Here is an 18,849-nt window from a genome sequence, read left to right as displayed (position 1 = left end):
AATAACTTGGTTATAACAATAACTATTTATTCCCTTTTTATAGTTCTAAGACAGAAGACCTGTCCCCATTCTCTATAAAACCCATAATTCTCCCTGTCCTGGAACCTCTGGGGCATCACTCATTTTTCTCTACACTTCTCTTGATCCATAGCTCTACGCTTCTCTTAATATTGCATCTGCTGATCTTAGCCAAATCCATGCAACCAGCACTAACTCAACATGTTTCAATTCAGACAATATCCAGAGATGCCAGGCCTGGAATGTCAACCCTTCAGCTCCGTTACTCTGAGACCTTTCCTAGCTCACAGGACTCCGTAATTCCACTTCGGGTGGTGTAATCTCTAACAAAGCCACAGAACCTAGATATAGATCAGGGGCCATAAGAAGGAACACATATGCACATGTATCCATAAGTTAGGGGGAACATATAAATCTTAAAGTGAAAAGTGCATAATAGTTTGCAGTGACTCAATAAGTGCAGCAAGAAAGTAGAAAGACCTAAAGGAAAGGAAAAAAAGACACAATAAATTTCTTAAACAAATTGTTTCTATTTAGATCTAGATACCCTCCTCTCCCACTTCGTATTTCACTTCCCTCACCTTATGACAAGCTGTTTGCTTGTCTCCTACTCCTCTGGATTCTGCTGAATAACGGAACCAAAATATTTCCTCTGATAGGGCCAGGTGCAGGTGCAGTTGTCTGAATATGATTGTTACTATGCATAAAGACTTAGGTTCAAGTTGTTTGCTGATCTCCTACCCCTGTGGATTCTGCTGAATAACCAAGAGAACCAAAAATTTTCCTCTGATGGGGCCAGGTGGCGATGCACTTGTTTGAATGTGATTGTTACTATGCAAAGGACCTAGATTCAAGCCACTGATCCCCACTTGCTGAGGGAAAAAAACCTCACAAAAGGTGAAGCAGGGATGCAGGTGTCTCTCTTTATCTCTCCTTCTCTATTACCTCTTTCCTTCTCAATTTCTCTGTCTCTACAAAAACAAACAAACAAACAAACAAACAAAACAACAACAAGACAACACACATACACACTCACGGAGCAGTGAATTCATTTGTGCAGGTTACCAAGCACCAGTGGAAACCCTGGAAGCAATAAAAATAAAGATTGCCTTTTATACCATGCAGTATCCCAGAGCTGCAGCTACTTCAGGCCAGCCATTATGAGATGCCAGGCCATTTGGAAAATAAAGCCTTTGGCTGAATCAAAAGACTCCTCCACCTGAGCTTGTCAAATTTCAAGTGTCACCTGTTTTGATTAACATGTGATTTCCAAATTAAGCAGTATACATGTACAGATACAAATACTTAACCAAGCCTAAATGAAAATAACTTGATGTTCCTTTCTAATTCATTCTTTCTCATTCTTTAAAAAATCAGGAATATCAGCTGAATAGAGAATCAGTTATCTTTGTGGGACCAACCACACAGATTCTTGGTGAGGTTGGTTAAATGGTTATCTGGGAGAGACAGTACCATGTGTTCAGGTTCCAGCAGCCAAATTATTCTGATAAAGCAACATCTGCAACATATTAATATCATTTATTTTGATCATCTGTTCCTCAGTATTTCTAGCCTTATTAACCTGGAGAGTATGTTCCAAAGGAAACCAGGCACTTGTGATTTTGTTTCCCCATTTATAATTTACTCTGGGTAATTTCCCTTTGCTTCCAATAGCATTGTGCAGGGGACAAACAGATCTGAAATGATGTTTTTCACCATTTGTCCGAAGAATTTAAGCATATGGAGGTAATTTAGAAATTAAACAAGGAACAAGGATAGGAAGAAGTACAAAAAAGTTGCCCATAATCTTACCTCTCAAGACACTGAGATAAATATTTGGGGGCTATCCAGAGAGGCATTTTGTCCTGCCTATACAACAAATTAATAGCACACTGCCAACATCTGTCTGAATGGCATTCAAATTAAAAGGGAAGCACAAAATTTTCTGTAAAGATAAAACAAAAGTAAAAAATAGGAAAACACTGTTGTTATATCAGTGAGTCTGTTAGTTCAAGAAACAAATCATGTAGGTTTGGAAAGAAAGACTGGGGGTGGCCAGTGACTCACCCAGTAAAGTGTACACATTACCACATGCAAGGACCTGGGATTGGGCCCTGGCCACTACATGGGAGCACCTGAAGAGGGAAAATTTCATGGTGTTGGAGTGGTGCTACGGTGTTTCTCCTTCTGTCTTTACTTCCTCTCTAACTCTCCCTATCTGTTGAAGAAAGAAAAGGAAAATAAAAGGTTTCTGGGAGTAGTGCAATTATGTAGGAACTGAGACCAAGTGATATAAGGAAAAGGAATAGGGAGGGGAAAAAAAGGGAGAAACATAGAAAAGATGGAAGGAAGGAAGGAAGGAAGGAAGGAAGGAAGGAAGGAAGGAAGGAAGCCAGTCAGCCCTTGATCTAGTCTCTCAAAAAGAACAGAGAACCAGCAGAGATGAGAATTTCCCCTATTAGTGGGGAAACCAAAGGAAGGGAAACCAAATGAAGTCACTTGTCACATAGTTTAGACCACAGTAACAATCTTGTTATCTGATCCAACATACACCTAATTCTCTGCCATGAGACCTGGTTGAGCTTATAGCAGTCTCTCCATTTGATTTTAAATCCACACTGCCTCTCCACATCCAAACAGTGGCCAAATGGTCAGACCCAGATGTGTGATGTCAGAACCCTGAGGCCCTCTCTCCCCTTTCTGCTGCAGACTCATTTTCACAACCTCTATCTACAGATTGAAGGCGGGTGCCCTGCAAACAGGTAATAGCTATTAGAGGTCTGGCCAGGACTCATGAGCCTCCTTGGAAAGTTTGGCCAAACAAAGGGAAGGCTGCCTCTACCTAATTTTAAGTAAATCTGTGAATCTCCCAACCACAAAACCAGGCCATTATTACAAACAGAGACAAAAGCACAGCTGAAGGTGTGACCCAAGCAAATCACTCAATGACTGATCTTCTGGGGGTGTTGGCATGGAGCTGGTGGGGACCTGCTTTGTCTGGCTATGTACCCACCCAGCTTGCTGACCCCTAGTACAGTCTAGGCACCAACCAAAGACCAAGCCCACTACAAGTGGTGTATAGAAGTAAGAGAATAAACTGCATACAGCAGAGAGAGACACAGAGAAACATGGTGACTTATCTATCTTAGATACTGAGTAATAGCAACAGAAATGAGGTGGAGGAGGAAACACAGGAATGAAGACAACTGTGGTTGAGCACACATGTTACAATGTTCAAGGACCCAGGTTCCAGCCTCAGGTGCCCACCTGCAGGGGGAAAGCTTTGCAAGTGGTGAAGTGCTGCAGGTGTCTCTCTGTCTTTTTCCCTGTCTCTCCCTTCCTCTCGACTTCTGGCTGCCTCTATACAATAAATAAATAAAGATAATTAAAAAAAATACTCACACACAAACAATAATAAACACCTAAAACGCCAGCACTTGTGGAACCAGGGGTTGAACTGGGAGCCTCAGTCAAGCCAGGCCTGTGCTTCACCAACTGAGTCACCTCCTTCTATCAGAGAAAATTAAAGAAAGAACTAGATCCCTATCACTGTCTATAGTCTTCCTTTTTTTTTTTGGGGGGGGGGTTGTTGTTTGTTTTTATTTTTAGGTTCATATTAATATGCTGCTCTATATATAAAAAATTCTTTGTGAAGGGAAAGACATGAATATATTTTGAAAGGATGTGAAAATCTACTGACAATACCTTCATCTGTTGGTATAAGACCCTTCACAGGCTAGGGATTAGTAAGTGACACTAGTAATAATGAGAATACAGTGAGTGCCTCTGCATTCTTAGTCTGACTCAGCCTCTAAGCATAAGAATATTCCCTGGTTCTGGAAGTAGCTAAGGAACCAAGCAACAGGCACACTTCAGAGAGGAAGCAACTGAAGAACAAGTAGAGAAGGATGCAGATTTGAACTCTGAATATGTTCACACCAGAGTTATGTGATGTCCCCATTTCCCCACAGTTGTCTTCACTTCATTTGAGGGACAGAGGCCAATGCTGTCTTTCAGGTATTTGGTTTGGAATGGACCTAAACACTGCCTTGTCTCTTTGGTGTCACCCTGAATGGAAAACCTTCAAGCACCAGGTCAGAATCCTTAATAACTTCAGACTTATAGCCTCTACCCTTCAGACCTGGAAGTTTCTGCTGGTATGCTGAAATAGCCTGATGTGACTTCTTTTTTTATTTTTATTTTTCTTTCTTTCATTCCAATCAGCTTTTCTTTTCTTTTTATCATCTCTACTTTTGATTGGATAGAGATACCCAGAAATTGAGAGGGGAGGGGGAGATGGATAGGGAAAGAGACAGAGAGACACCTGCAGCACTACTTCAATGCTCCCGAAGCTCCCCCACCCTGCAAGTGAGGACTGGGGGCTTTAATCTATGTTCTTGTGGATAGTTAGCATGTATCCTCAACCAGGTGTACCCCTACCTGGCCCTGATCTGAGCTTTCTAACCCTTTCTGCCATTGCTTCCCTTCCAGACCCCAGTCAGAGTGAATGCCTAGCTGCCCTCTCTTGTTTCAGGCTCTCCCATCTAAAAGATTTGGCTCTTAAATTTCAGTTCAATGCCATTACAGGCACCTGCAGTGCCTGTTTACTTGTATGAGGCCTGCTTTCTTCTGACAGCTCAGATGTTTCCTTGATTCTTACAGATGGAAGCAATTTCTCCCTTTTGTTCACTTTTATAGTATCCTCTGTGTATTTCCCACAAACTCATCACTTTATACACTATAATATGGCTACTTATACATGTGGTGCATTTGACCCTTTAGACACAAGGGCAAGATCTGCAATGGACTAGCTGTTTTATTTTCCACAGAGTCCATTTTAATAGTAAGGATGCTAGAATTATTCTTATATTTAATGTGAGAAAGAGACCAAAGCATAGCTTTGGCATATGTGGTACCAAAGATCATACTCACATGCACGTAAATACTGCATTTTAAAAGCTATGTAGCATAGCCAAGGAGGTGTTGTAGAAGTTAAAACTTTTTAACTTGTAAGTTCAATTCTTGTTGTAAGCTGATCCAACCTCTGTGCATAGCAGTCTGGAGAACTCTCAGAAGACTAGAAACAGACCTTCCCTATGACCTTGCAAATTCTCTCCAGGGGATATATCCTAAGGAACCAAACATACCCATCCAGAAAGATTTGTGTATACCAATGTTCACAGCAGCACAACTTGTAATAGCCAAAACCTGGAAGCAACCCAGGTATCCAACAACAGATGAGTGACTAAGCAAGTTGTGGTATATATACACAATGGAATAAGACTCAGCTATTAAAAATGGTGATTTCACTTTCTTCACCCCATCTTGGATGGAGATTGAAGATATCATGTTAAGTGAGATAGGTCAGCAAGAGAAGAATGAATATCAGATGATCTCACTCATAGTCAGAAGATGAAAAATACTACCATGATGGCAACCTGCCTTCCCTGGGCATAAGACTTCACCAATGTGTCTTGGAACCCTACCTCCCCAAAGCCCTGCCCCACTAGGGAAAGATAGAAATAGACTGGGGCTATGGATCAACTTGCCATGTCCAGCAGAGAAGCAATTACAGAAGCCAGACCTTCTACCTTCTGCACCCCATAATGATTCTGGGTCCATTTTTCCAGAGTAATAAATAAAAAAGCTTCCAATCAAGGGGATGGGATACAGAACTCTGATGGTGGAAACTGTGTAGAATTGTACCCCTCTTATCCTATGGTCTTGTCAATCATTATTAAATCAATAATAAAATAATAATAATAAATTTTAAAACCCTTTAAAAAAAAAAGAATAAGGAAGCTTCCAATGGAGGGGATGGGATATGGCACTCTGGTGGTGGGAATTGAATGAATTTTACCGCTTCTTATCCCACAATCCTGTCAACCATTATTGTCAGTAGTAATAATAATTAAAAAAAAGAAGTTGAAAAATAAGAAAACACAAAGTAGAACTTGGACTGGGTTTGGTGTATTACATCAAAGTAATAGACTCTGGGGTGGTAGTGAGGGTTCAGGTTCTGGACCATGATGGCAGAAGAGGAATTAGAGGGGGCTGAATTGCTATATGGAAAACTGAGAAATGTTACACATATACAAACTTCTTTATTTTACTGTTGACTGTAAACCATTAATCCCCCCAATAAAGAAAAAAAAGTGTAATCCCTGTCATCACATGTATCAGAATATCATGGTTTTTTTTCTCTCTTCTCTATCATTAATAAATATTTGAAATGTTATCTAGCGCAATATGAATTTCAAATAAAGGTTATCTTTAAGTTCTATGTTTAAGTATTTTTCACCACATGAAAATTAACTTCTATATTTAAAAATCTCCTTTCCTGGGATGGAAAGGAGATTTTACCTCATAATGGTGAGGTAAAGAGACTTTCCTTTCTGAGGCTCTGAAGTCCTGGGTTCAATCCCCAGCACCACCATAAGACATAGCAGAGCATTTCTCTGGTCTCTCTCCCATTATCTCTTTCTATATCTCTCATTAAAATGTGGGTCTAACGCGTGTTTGAGCATGGATGGTTGACCCCCTGGAAGCTCATCTATCAGTCTCCCTTTGGCATGCCAGCCTTTCTGGTAAAGCGAGATGGGCTGGAGTATGCAGGGAATTCCAACCAACCTATCAGTCTCGCCACATCACTCCACCCCTCCTACCTCTGGTGGGCTTCACCTTCTTTATATTTCTATTTCCCTGTTCCTGCATGACCATCCATACCTTCTCATTGCCTTGCTCTCTTTTTTAAGAGACACTGGTCTCATTGGCCAGCTTGGCTGCCTTCCCCTGCACAGATACCCCTTCATAAACTTACTTGTAACTGAAACAATAAAGCGTTCCATCCACTGCCACAGTGCCCTGAAGTGATTTATTGTACCATCACCACCATGGTAAGCTGGGAGACTTCTCAGGGAGGTCACCCTGCCACTGCTGCCTGAAATTCCCCATTCTCCGTCTTTCTCCAGTGGCCAATGAGCCAGATGATGAAGTGGGAGATGGGCTGGCCTGTTCCCCCAATGAACCCGATGTCAAAATAAATAAATATTAAAAAAATCTTATCTGAAACTCAAGCTTAATGAGGTATCCCGTGTTTTTCCTGGTAGCCTTACTGACAGTCACAAAGTAGTATTTAAAGATTGACTGGTTGGGGGCTCGGTGGTGGTGCACTGGGTTAAGTGCACATAGTACAAAGCACAAGGACCCACACAAGGATCACGGTTTGAGCCCCAGGCTCCCCACCTGTGTGTGTGAGTGGGGGGGGGGTCGCTTCACAAGTGGTGAAACAGTTCTACAGGTGTCTCTCTCCCTATCTCCCCCTCTTCAGAGCATCATTCTGGTACAAGCAATACTGGGACTTGAACTTAGGACCTCATGCTTGAGAGTCTAATGCTCTAGCCACTGCATCATCTCCTGGGATTTCAAATAATATTTACTTACTTATTTTTAAATTATCTTTATTTATTGGATAGAGACAGGTAGAAATAGAGGGAATGGGGTGATAAGAGAGGGAGAGAGACAGAGAGATACCTGTAGTCCTGCTTCACTACTTGTGAAGCTTTCCCTCTGCAGATGGGAACCTTGGGATGGAACCTGGGTCCTTGCGCATTGTAACATGTGCATTCAACCAGGTGTGCCACCACTTGGCACCCCCAAATAATATTTAAATGAAGGAATGCTATCTTAGTGCCCCACTAATGCTCAGTGACTCTGGAGCATTAGCTCTGATTGCCCTTAGCTCATCCAGGTGTAAATAACAAACAGCTCTGGCAAGGATCATACTGGTAATGGAATCCGACTTATGTAAAGAGAGGAAACACTCCAAGACTTGCTCTAAGTCACACACTCAGCCATTATTCTAGTATGCATGCTACTGAAAAGGGCACTTTTTCACAACAGAGTAGACCAGCAGAGCTCCAAAAAGCCGTGATGATGGAGGGGGCTATTACATGTGCACATTTAAATACTCTTAAGACCAGAATTCGCAGCCACTTCAGTCTTGGTTTGATCACTCTCCCAGCAGACCTCATTTTACTAGCTTCATAGATCTGAGGCAGCCAAGCAAAGATTAGATTTACAGAAGTCTTGGATGATGGTCAATTTTTTTTTTAAACAATTAAGTGATTTTTCATTGATCTTAAATGGCACTGCATGCTTAATGAAGTGCTGTTATAAAATACCCCTCAAATAGACTCAAGAATGTCTTGCACTTGTGATTGAGTGTTATGCACAAAGATCCAGGTTCAAGACCTGGGTTCCCACCTGCTGGGGCAAGTATCATGAGTATTGAAGCAGTACAGCAGGTGTCTTCCTTCTTTCCTCTATCTCCCACTTCCCTCTCAAGTTGTCTCTATCTCTGTAAAAAATAAATAATAAATTTAAGGAAAGCTAAAGAAGAACAATCCAGGGCCCTATCTGGGTGTTCTCACTTGTAACAGCTCTTCCACCCTCCCTTTAGTGGTTCCTCTAGAAATCAGGGTACCCAGCTATGTCTCCTTTGGGCACCATCTGCTCTTTGCCCTGCTCCTCCTGCCCATCAGAACCACTCTGCCTCGCTCAGCTGCCAGATGAACAAATGACCTGGTACACTGAGCAAGGCTTTGAAGGCTGACATGGACTTGAAGAAGCATCTCTTTCAAGAGCAGGTTCAAATACCAGCTTTCAGCAGACAGGACTAATTTCCCCAGAGGGTTAACTGTTTCCTCCTGGCAGCACACTTGTACTGATGCCCTACACAGTCAGGGATAATTAGGTATGTGAATGCATGTGCACATTAATACACACACACACACACAGGACACACATTTTGCTACTTTTCCAAGGCAGAGACCATTCATTCTTTATATTTACAACATCAACACCTAACATAGTATCTACCTACTAATAGAACATCAATTTCACTTCTTTCTTTCTTTTTTTTTTTTTGTCTCCAGGGTTATCACTGGGGCTCGGTGCCAGCACTGCGAATCCACTGCTTCTGGAGGCTATTTTTCCCATCTTGTTGCCCTTGTTGTGGTTGTTATAGCTGTTGTTGGATAGGAAAGAGAGAAATTGAGAGAGGAGGGGAAGACAGAGAGGAAGAGAGAGAAATAGACACCTGTAGACCTGCTTCACTGCTTGTGAAGTGACCCCCCTGCAGGTGGGGAGTAGGGAGGGGGCTCAAACTGGGATCCTTATGTGGGTCCTTGCACTTTGCGCCATGTGCGCTTAACCCGCTGCGCTACCACCAGCCCCAAATTTCTTTTTTTTTTGTTCTGTTTTGTTTTCAATTTCCTTTCTTATTGCTCTAGATATGTTATCAAAATTGAAACTTGGGAAACAGGAAAAAGTCACATATAATCACTTTAGAGTCAATTCTTTTTTTTCTTTTAATCTCTCATATTTCATACAAAGTCTGGAAATTTTTAAAACTATAAAGAATCCCTAAAATCCCAACAAGAATTATGTCCATTTGTCCATTATGGAACATGACTCTATTGGACTGGTAACTCTGACACTAAGCTCTTTATGTCTTGTCTATCAACAACCACTTTTTTAAATTTATTTTTTATGTTTATTTTCCCTTTTGTTGCCCTTGTTTCTTCATTGTTGTTATTGTTGTTGTTGATGTCATTGTTGTTGAATAGGACAGAGAGAAATGGAGAGGAGGTGAAGAGAGAGACAACTGTAGACCTGCTTCACTGCCTGTGAAGTGACTCCCTTGCAGGTGGGGAGCTGGGGGCTTGAACCGGGATCATTACGCAGGTTCTTGCGCTTTGCGCCATGTGTGCTTAACCCACTGTGCTACTGCCCGACTCCTAACAACCACTTTTCTAAGTTGGGTTTAATCGACAAGCAACTTTATACTTATTTTAGGTGCCCAATATTGTGATTTTATATTTGTACTTCATTTCAATTTTCATATAATTTTAATTTTTCTATATGCAGTTGTAATAAGGTTAGAAATATTAGAGAGGAAGCAATTAGGGATATGAGTCAATAATAGAGTGTAGAACTTATAAGGTTCCATGTTCAATCTCAGGCATCACATCTACCAAAAATTATGCCCTGGTTCTCTCTTACTCAAATAAATAAATAAATGTGTTTTAAAAAACCACTTTAAAAGTATCGGAAAGTTTTAGATTCTTAATTGATTTTCATAAAACACTGGGTGCATTTTACTTTTTTTTTTCTTGAGCAGTATTCATAGTGGCTAACAGAAATTTTAGAGAGGTGATAAATTACATGCATGTCCCAAGCATGGTATATCACCACTTTGGGGTATCACTGAGGAATGGCCAACACAGCATGTGTAAGCTTAATATTCTCATTACTTCCACTAGGTGAATGGTTAGTTCTGGGAGGAAAGGGATCAGGTGGTATTTCTTTTTTTTTTTTAATTTTTAAATTATCTTTATTGATAGACAGAAATCAAAAGGGAAGTGGGAGACAGAGAGGAAGAGAGACAGAGAGACTCCTGCAGCCCTGCTTCACCACTTGCAAAGCTTTCCCCCTGCAGGTAGGGGCTGGGGGCTTGAACCGGGTCCTTGTGCACTATAATGTGTATGCTCAACCAGATGCACCACCACCCAGCCCCTCAGGTGGTATTTCAATATGATTCTGTTGGGGAATTTTTTATTTCACTTATTTATTATTTTCAATGTTACATTTTAAAAACTTGATTCTGATAAATGAAAGTAATGGATCTCTAGGAGTAGAATGACATAGGAAATGCCAAACAGACATTTTGCAAGTGAGGAGTTATGTTGCTTTGCATAGAGATGCCACACCCTTCCTTCATACCATCAGAAAGAGAATCCCAATTGCTGGGGCTCATGTCGAGTGGCTCCAGCCAGGAAGGTAAGCTTACCAAGGCCCTATCACCAGCTCAAGAGACTGTGTGATAAAGAAAGAGGCTCGGGAGAATTCTGGTAAGAACACTCATTTATTGGGGGTGGGGGGTTCGGTTAATATAGAAGGTTAAACAAAGAACAGGGGAGAGAGAAGAGACCAGGAACTCATGGCGGAGTGGGAATGCAAATCTTTATTCACGAGGACACCCCAGAATTGGGTGTGAGCACAGCGGTCCAGGCCATATGGAGCTAGCAAAATGGCCACCTCCCACTATGCCCACCAGCACTTATGTGGGTCGGGTCGCGGAAGAGAAAAGAGAAAAGAGAGCGAAAGCGGAAACAGGAGAGGCTTTTATGGGAGAATTCTGGAAGTGGCAGGTCGGGACGGGATTGGCTAGGAAAGGAGGTGGAGAGAGGCAAAAGGCATGTTGGGAAGGTGGAAGTGTCCTTAGCAACTGTTGCAATGGCTTTAACTGAATTAGCAATATCCTGAGGGGATAACGTGGTGGAGATCTGTAAATAATACTTGCATGGAAATATAGTGGTTTGTGGGCCCTGCCAATGTTCGACCACATCTGCACAATTTCATAACACCTCCCCCTTTCCTTTTATCTAATGGCCATAGTATAGGAAATTTAGAGTGGAGCAGGCTTAATGTTTTTTTAAGGAATGCCACAACCCGACATCTCTCTCTGCAGGGATGAAGTGGCTTAGCTATGTGGGGAGCTAATGGTCCCAGAACCAGTCTCACTCCACGCCTGGGTGGGGGCCCCACATCCTGCTCCTCACTCTAGCCACATCCAGTTCACCTGGAGTCCCAGACACTGCAGTTTGTTTCTCAGGAGTATCTATTGTGGGTGCCTTTGATGTTTCCCTTTGCTTTCAGCTTATCATAACAAGATTTATCTGTGGGGTAAATTTTCCTGTTTTGCTTGTCAAGCTTCCTGAGCAATTCTCTGCACACCACTATTTCAGGGGGACCTCTGCAAGGGTGGGGGTGGGAGTCTGCCAGCCAGGAGGCCAGGCCCCCTTTGGTTGGCATCCTGGTGTCATCCTGAGTCTCACAACCAGCCGGTCCCTATTACTGTGCTCCCCTCTCCACCAGCTTTCACCCCTCCAGAGTCCCCATCCCCAGCTAGTCAGCTCCATTGTGGCTACACCACTGCTACCAGGGTGTCTCCCCTGGGGTCGCAACAGACCCACTTTCAGAGCCATCCCACATCCTGCAGCAGAACAGGAAAGCAGACAACACATTCTAAAACAAAGCTTTTCTTTTTTTTTCAAAGGTTTGGAGTTTGAGGCCCCTTTTTAAGTTGCTTCTAGTTTGCTACTCTGCTGGGCCCCTTCTGGTGGTTTTTCCTTTTTAAAAATATTTATTTTGTAATGAGAGAGTGAGGGGGAAAGAGAGAGTGAAGGAGAGAGAGAAAGAGAGAGAGAGAGAGAGAGATAGCACTAGAACATCAGATCCCCTCAGAAGAGATCACATGCAATGCTGGAAATCAAACTTAGGACACCATTCTTGAGAGTCCAACACTTCACCCACTGTGCCCCCACCTGGGCTGCAACTGCTGTTTTTATCCTTGTGCATCTGTAAGTTGACTGTATTAACAGATACTGTCTCTGTTCTGCTAAGTAAAATTTTATTTTTCTGGGCTAGGGAGGTAGCTCAGTGTTAGGACACAGGACCTGCCTCCTTGAGATCCCTGAGGTCCTGGGTCCCATCCCTGACATAGCCATATGCCAGAGTTCAGTGATACTCTGGTCTTTCTCCCACACAAGAAAAATAAATAACTTACTGTTTTTTGATGACAGAGACCCAAAGTGCCACCAATCCAATTAACTTCCTGTTCTCTCTGAAAAGATCCAGAGGGTGTGTTTTCAGAAGCTCTGATTCTAAGGAAAAATAAAATTAATTGCATGAGCTCAGTCTGTTGCAGAGGGTATTCGTAACACTAAACTAATTCATTTGATTGTATTTGATTGAAAAAGGGGGTATGAATTCCTGGTTTTGATCTGCTGTGAGGGGATCTGAGCTCTTGGGCTACATAGAGGCTTTATTCTGGGATGCTTTGAGTTTCTGGCAGTGCAAGCCATAATTTAGGGGCTGAGTTATGTCCTCCAAAAGATACAGATTTACATCCTAGCTCCCCAAAACTCATACTGTGACATTTATTTGTAAATAGGGTCTTGCAAGAGGAAGTAAGAGTTAAAATGAAGGCACCATGATAGGCCTCAGTCCACTATGGCTGGCATCCTAGGAAGAGAAATCTGGGTTCCAGACACAAAGACTGTCCTGAAGGATGATGGGAGAGAGGCATCTCAAGCCAGGGGATACCAGATATGGCCAGCAAGGTGAGAGACTGGAAGATCCCTCTTCATAGCTTCAGCAGGACCTCACTCTGACACCTCTTGATCCAACCTCACAGTCCCTGAGTCCTGAGACAAGGAACTCCTGTTGGTGAAGCCTACTAGTTTCTGGTGCTTGTTAGAGCAGTTCTAATGAGTCAATACATTAGCACTTCTTAAATTCCATAAACTTTGCACCTGTATTTGAAGACCACTCCTCTCATGTTTGGGAGCAGGTCCTATAAGAGGTGAGGTACAGACACTGGGAGGAGTTACTGGGGTTCTGGGAAAACAGATGGCTGACATATAGTTTCCCACCCTTACCTGCCTAGCCCCTCGGCTACATCATTGTACCACATCCCCTTTCAAAGAGATGCCACTGAGCCAGGGAGACAGCATAGTGGTTAGGCAATACACTTTCATGTTTGAGGCCCTGAGTTCCAGGTTAGATTCCTGGCAGTACAAGATTGGGCAGTGTGCTGGTAAAAAAAAAAAAAAAAAAAGGCATTATCCAGGAAAAACTAGTTCTGGCATAGCTCTTGCTTATTCTTTTCCCTGAAATAGCACTACGTTTCCCAACATGAATCTAGGATCCTATACAGGCAGAGTCATAAACAGTTGCAGAGCTTAATCTCACTGATTTTTGTGATATAAAAAATAGCATTATTTTAAACTATTTTTTGTTTTATTTATTTTTTGATAGAATCAGAGAGAAATTGAGAGGGGAAGGGGGGAATAGATAATGAGAAACACTTGCAGCAATGTTCTACCACTTGTGAAGTTTCCTCTCTGCAGATGGGGACCAGGGGCTAGAATCCAGGTCCTTGCAGATGGTAGGTTAACATGTGTGCTCTACTGTGTGTGTCACTGTCTGGCCACCCAAATCAACAATGTCTTTTCTTGTTTTTCTTTTTATTTTGCAGAAGAACCCATTAAAACTTTTTTTTTTTTTAACAAATAAATATACATACTGACCAACAACTCTCGTTCCCAATCCTGATCCCTAGTTTTCTGATTTGTGGTAATTTGAACCTTGGTTCTTGTCCATGGTGATATGTGCATTTAACCAGGTGTTCAACTTCCCAGCTCCCCAGGTTCTCTATACTATGATAATTAAGATAGCCTGATGTTGGGGGTTGGGCAGTAGCACACATAGTTAAGCTCATATTTCACTATACACAAGGACTCCGGTTCAAGTCCCCAGTCCCTGCTTACTAGGGAATGGAACTCAGGACATCATTCTTAAAAGTCCAGTGCTTTATCCACTGTGCCACCTCCCAGACAACTCTACAAGTATTTTAAAGCCAATAAATTGAGAATCTGATTTTTTTTCTCACCTAGAACATTTTGTTCAATGTTTATCATCCTTACCTTATGTAAAAGAAAATGAGATCACTTTAAAAGGCTAACATTAACCCAACAGTGCCACCCAGTGGACAAACTGTCATAGAAAATGAGATCACTTTCAAAGGCTAACATTAATACAACAGTGCCACCCAGTGGATAAACTGTCATAGAAAAGTACACTGGGGGAGTAGGGCTGTAGAGCATTGGGTTAAGTGCAGGTGGTGGCAAACGCTAGAAGAAGTGGTGCAGGTGGTGCAAAGCACAAGGACCAGCCTAAGTATCCTGGCATAAGCTCCTGGCTCCCCACCTGCAGGGGAGTCACTTCACAAGCAGTAAAGCAGGTCTGCAGATGTCTTTCTCTCCCCCTCTGTCTTCCCCTGCTCTCTCCATTTCTCTCTGTCCTATCCAACAACGACATCAATAACAACAATAATAAAAACTACAACAGTAAAACAAGGGCAACAAAAGGGAATAAATAAATATAAAAAAATTTAAAAAAGTACACTGGGCCTTGACAACTACGTTTTTCCAGTGTATCTACCTACAGCCACAACCTTTTATATATATAGATGCACTAAAATACTAATTCCAAAAAATGTAAACCATGCTGTTTCCCTATTCATTCAGTTAACTAGTTAAGATGTACAAAAGACACCTCAGCATTTATGAATAAAGGTTTTGTTTTGTTTTTGCATGAGCTGTTACTTATATGGGCAATAAAAATTTTGGTGAAAGAACATATGAAATGTTAGGGAGGTATAAAAGTATGACACTCCTTTGAGTAATTATTATCTATATCACACAATAGTTTCAAAGGCTTTGTCTGATGTCCTTTATATGAAATGTGTATTTACAACTCTATCAACCTATTTGTGGTTAGCTAGTTTTTAAGACATTAGTAAATGCTATTGATTTCTCTAAGTTAACTGAATGATGGCATCAACAATATAACTACAGAATGTGTAAACTGATCAGTAATGTGATATGGTAAAAAACTGCTAATGTAGCTCAGACAGAAATAATAGCCCACTCTAAACCACAGTTGAAATGCTATTTTCAGTTCATATGAATGTAATTATTTTTTTGGTCATCTTTTTACTTGTTTTGTTTTTGTTCTGGTTATTTAGAAAATTTTTACAGAACCATGTACAACAGAGAAAAACACAAAGAACTAAAGGACATAAACTCAAATCTTTTCACTCTGAACCCGATTCCCTCCTTAGAGGCTGTTACTAACTTCTATTAGCCATGCCAGCTTTAAAGAGGCAGTGTTTTCAGCTCAAAAACAGGTGTAAGATGACATGTTTGGTACTAGATACCAAGCCACGAAGAAATAGCCCAATGTAGTGGTGGAGACAGACACAAAACAGATCGATCATTTAAATATATATACAGTAGAGACAGAGAGAAGTTGAGGGGGAATGGGGAGATAAAAAAGGAGGGGGTAGTGGGGAGAAACATTGTAGCACTGCTTCACTGCTCATCAAGCTTCCCCCATTCAGGTGGGGCTTGGGGGTTTGAACCCGGGTCCTTGTGCATGGTAACATGTGCGCTCAACCAGGTGCACCACCACTGGTGCTAAATTATTTATTTATTTATTTTTATTATACAAAGACCTATTTCAACTGACAAGTACCACATGTATTTCCCATAGGCATCCTGGTCTAGAATCCTGAACACCAGTTACCTTCCAGGATGAGTTCACCCACGTTTTACTTCAATCTGAAAATGGCACCCAAATCTTTTGGTGCTTAAGGTAGGGGACTCCACCTCCCTGACCCCCCCTCCCCCCATCACACACACACATTCACTCAACAGATGTTTATCAAGCATCTATAAAGCTGAAGGACTCGTGGTAGGCTCTGGAGCTATGAAAACCAAGAAAGGGTGGTCCCTGTCTTCACCAAGGCTTGTTTGTGGAACTTTATTCTCAATTTATCCACTCCTTCACCACCACCCCTACCACCTTCAGTCAGCAAGAAAATCCTGAGTTCCACTTCTCGAGCCCCTCTGAGGTCTGTTTTCATCCACACTGGCAGAGCCCTCAAGCAGGCTGCTATAGTCCCTTCTCTGGTTCAACTACAAGGGCCCATAGCAGTGTCCAGGCTAGTCATTAAAATGCCAACCCAACCGTGTTGAGCCCTTCAAGCTTACCAATCTTCTTAATAAGACTAATAATACTCTCTAGGATGGAGCTGTGTCCAAGACCCTCAGTGCCTGGACTGCTCTCTCCCCCCTCATCCTGGGTAACACAAGTTGGAACACTTATCTTCACCTCCAAGCCTGGCCACTTCTGAGCTATCCCTAAGCATGAAGCCAATCACACTGAACTGTTTTTCTTTGGATTGTGTCTCTCTTCCTTATGAGTACTAAGCACTATAAGCTCAATTACTCAGTTGATCATCGTTCCATTCACTTATTTGCAATCATATCCTTAGTATCTAGTTTGATGTATGACTCAATAAATATTTTGTGTGAGATATAAAGGCAAAGGAAGCCAAGAAGTTAACATTTACATATTGTGGAAAGGAAAGCCTTCCTGGAAGACAAGTAAGTACAGGTAAGTAAAGATCAGGCAAAGAAGTCAGAACTGTCCAGAGTCAACAAGAATGAGGAAAAGGCTCAAAGTATAAAACAGTCTAATGAGCAGAAGTGGGTGTGATGGAGATGAAATGAGAAACATGTTAGTGACAAGGCTAAGAAAGTATTAGCTTTGCCAGGCTATGGAGTTGGGCTTTTATCTCAGAGATGATGGGGACAGGGGTGAAGAGATGATGCAAAATAGATTCTGCATCAAGTAAAATGGTCAAATTTGCATTTAAGGCCTATCATCCTAGCTGTAGCTTACATGGTGAGCTGGTGTTGAGGGTGAAATGCAAAGGCTGGAGGCAACAGTGAGACAGAGAACCCTCCAAAATGGATCTTTTTAGAAAGCAAGGAAATGATAGTCTTATCCTGTAGTCTAGGAGGTGGTAGTGGGTAAAATGCTGACTCTCAGAGGCATGAAGTTCCAAGTTTGATCCAGGGTGGCACTCTGGTTCTCATTTGTGTGTGTTTCCCCTCACCCCCATATATATTTAAAGTTAGAATTTCAAGGGTGAAGTCAGAGATAGCAATAGCTTAAGGATCCCTGAGCAAATAGACAAAATGAGAGTGATGATACCTCCAAGAAGGCATGCTTCCCTACAAAAAAAAAAAAAAAAGATTTTTGCAGTCACACCACTGAAATGACAGGTAAAGCTAGATGGATGGATAGGTGAATGGCTGAGAAGCTCAGAAAGAGAAGTGCCTAAGTGGAAAAGATAAATTTCATCTTCTGAAAGAGGTAATAGAGGCAGCTAAGGGTGGCAGCGAGGTAAGTGGGAAGATAAGGAATATATACTGTATAATGGCTTCTATTTTCTCAATTAACTGGGAATAAGGTTAGTGCAAGAGTCTGTGGCCCCTGGGAATAGCTCATCAAAGGAATGGTGCCCAAAACCACATAGAAGGGAAAGCCTAGAGCCTTGGGGTCTGCTGAAAACCAAGCAGACAGGACAAGGTGGAGTTTCTGTCAGCCTAAAGAAAGATGTGTATCTGAACCAAACGCATTAATGACCACAGGAACATTGCCTGCATAAATGTACCGGTGGAGGCCACCACACTTTTACTGAGCCTCCCATCTCACTCAGAAGTCTGCTCAGTCCTGACAGGTCTCAGTCATCCTTGAGTGCAATCTAGAATGTGAAGATGAAACAACAATTATATAAAAGGAACGGATACTGAATGTGTACTGCATGAGGTGCTATGTGTTTGAGAAATATTTCAAGACCTTTGGGGTCACTTGGTTAAAAAAAATGGGGTAAAAAAAAGGAGATGGATCTGGCCGGGGACAGTGTGGTAGTTTGTGAGAAAACACGGCTTGTTATAAGACTAACAAGCAATCAAGTAAAGGACTGAGAAGAATTGGGTGGTGATCCATGTTGACCTAGCATTACACACAACAGCCAAGAGCTGGAGACAACCCACATGCTCAGCAAGCATGTGGCTCCAGAAGCTGTGGTCTGTATACATACAGGGCACTGCTCAGGTGCAGAGGAAGACGAGGCCTGCCATTTGTACTGACTTGGATGGAACTGGAGGATATTATGTGCAGTTTAAGAGTCAGATGGAGAAAGCCACTTACTGTATGATTTCACTCAAATGTGGTGTATGGGGGAAACCAAACAAGCTCAACAAGTGTTAAAATTCGGAGGCTCTAGCTGGTTGGGCTAGCTTCACCGGCGGGTAACAGAGACGACCAGAGACATAGGGCTGGGCAGGG

General features: G+C 42.0%; 1 protein-coding gene across 1 annotated transcript in view; it reads right to left on the bottom strand.

Moving 5' to 3' along the window:
* The window catches only part of RGS5 (regulator of G protein signaling 5), a 146,527-nt gene that overhangs the window by 126,826 nt on the left and 852 nt on the right, over positions 1–18,849 (bottom strand). The window lies entirely within an intron of this gene.

This window comes from Erinaceus europaeus, chromosome 9 (genome assembly GCF_950295315.1).
Source record: "Erinaceus europaeus chromosome 9, mEriEur2.1, whole genome shotgun sequence".
In the NCBI taxonomy this organism is placed as follows: Eukaryota; Metazoa; Chordata; class Mammalia; order Eulipotyphla; family Erinaceidae; genus Erinaceus; species Erinaceus europaeus.
Note: the sequence above shows the minus strand (reverse complement) of the source record. Positions and strands in the feature narration are given on the sequence as shown.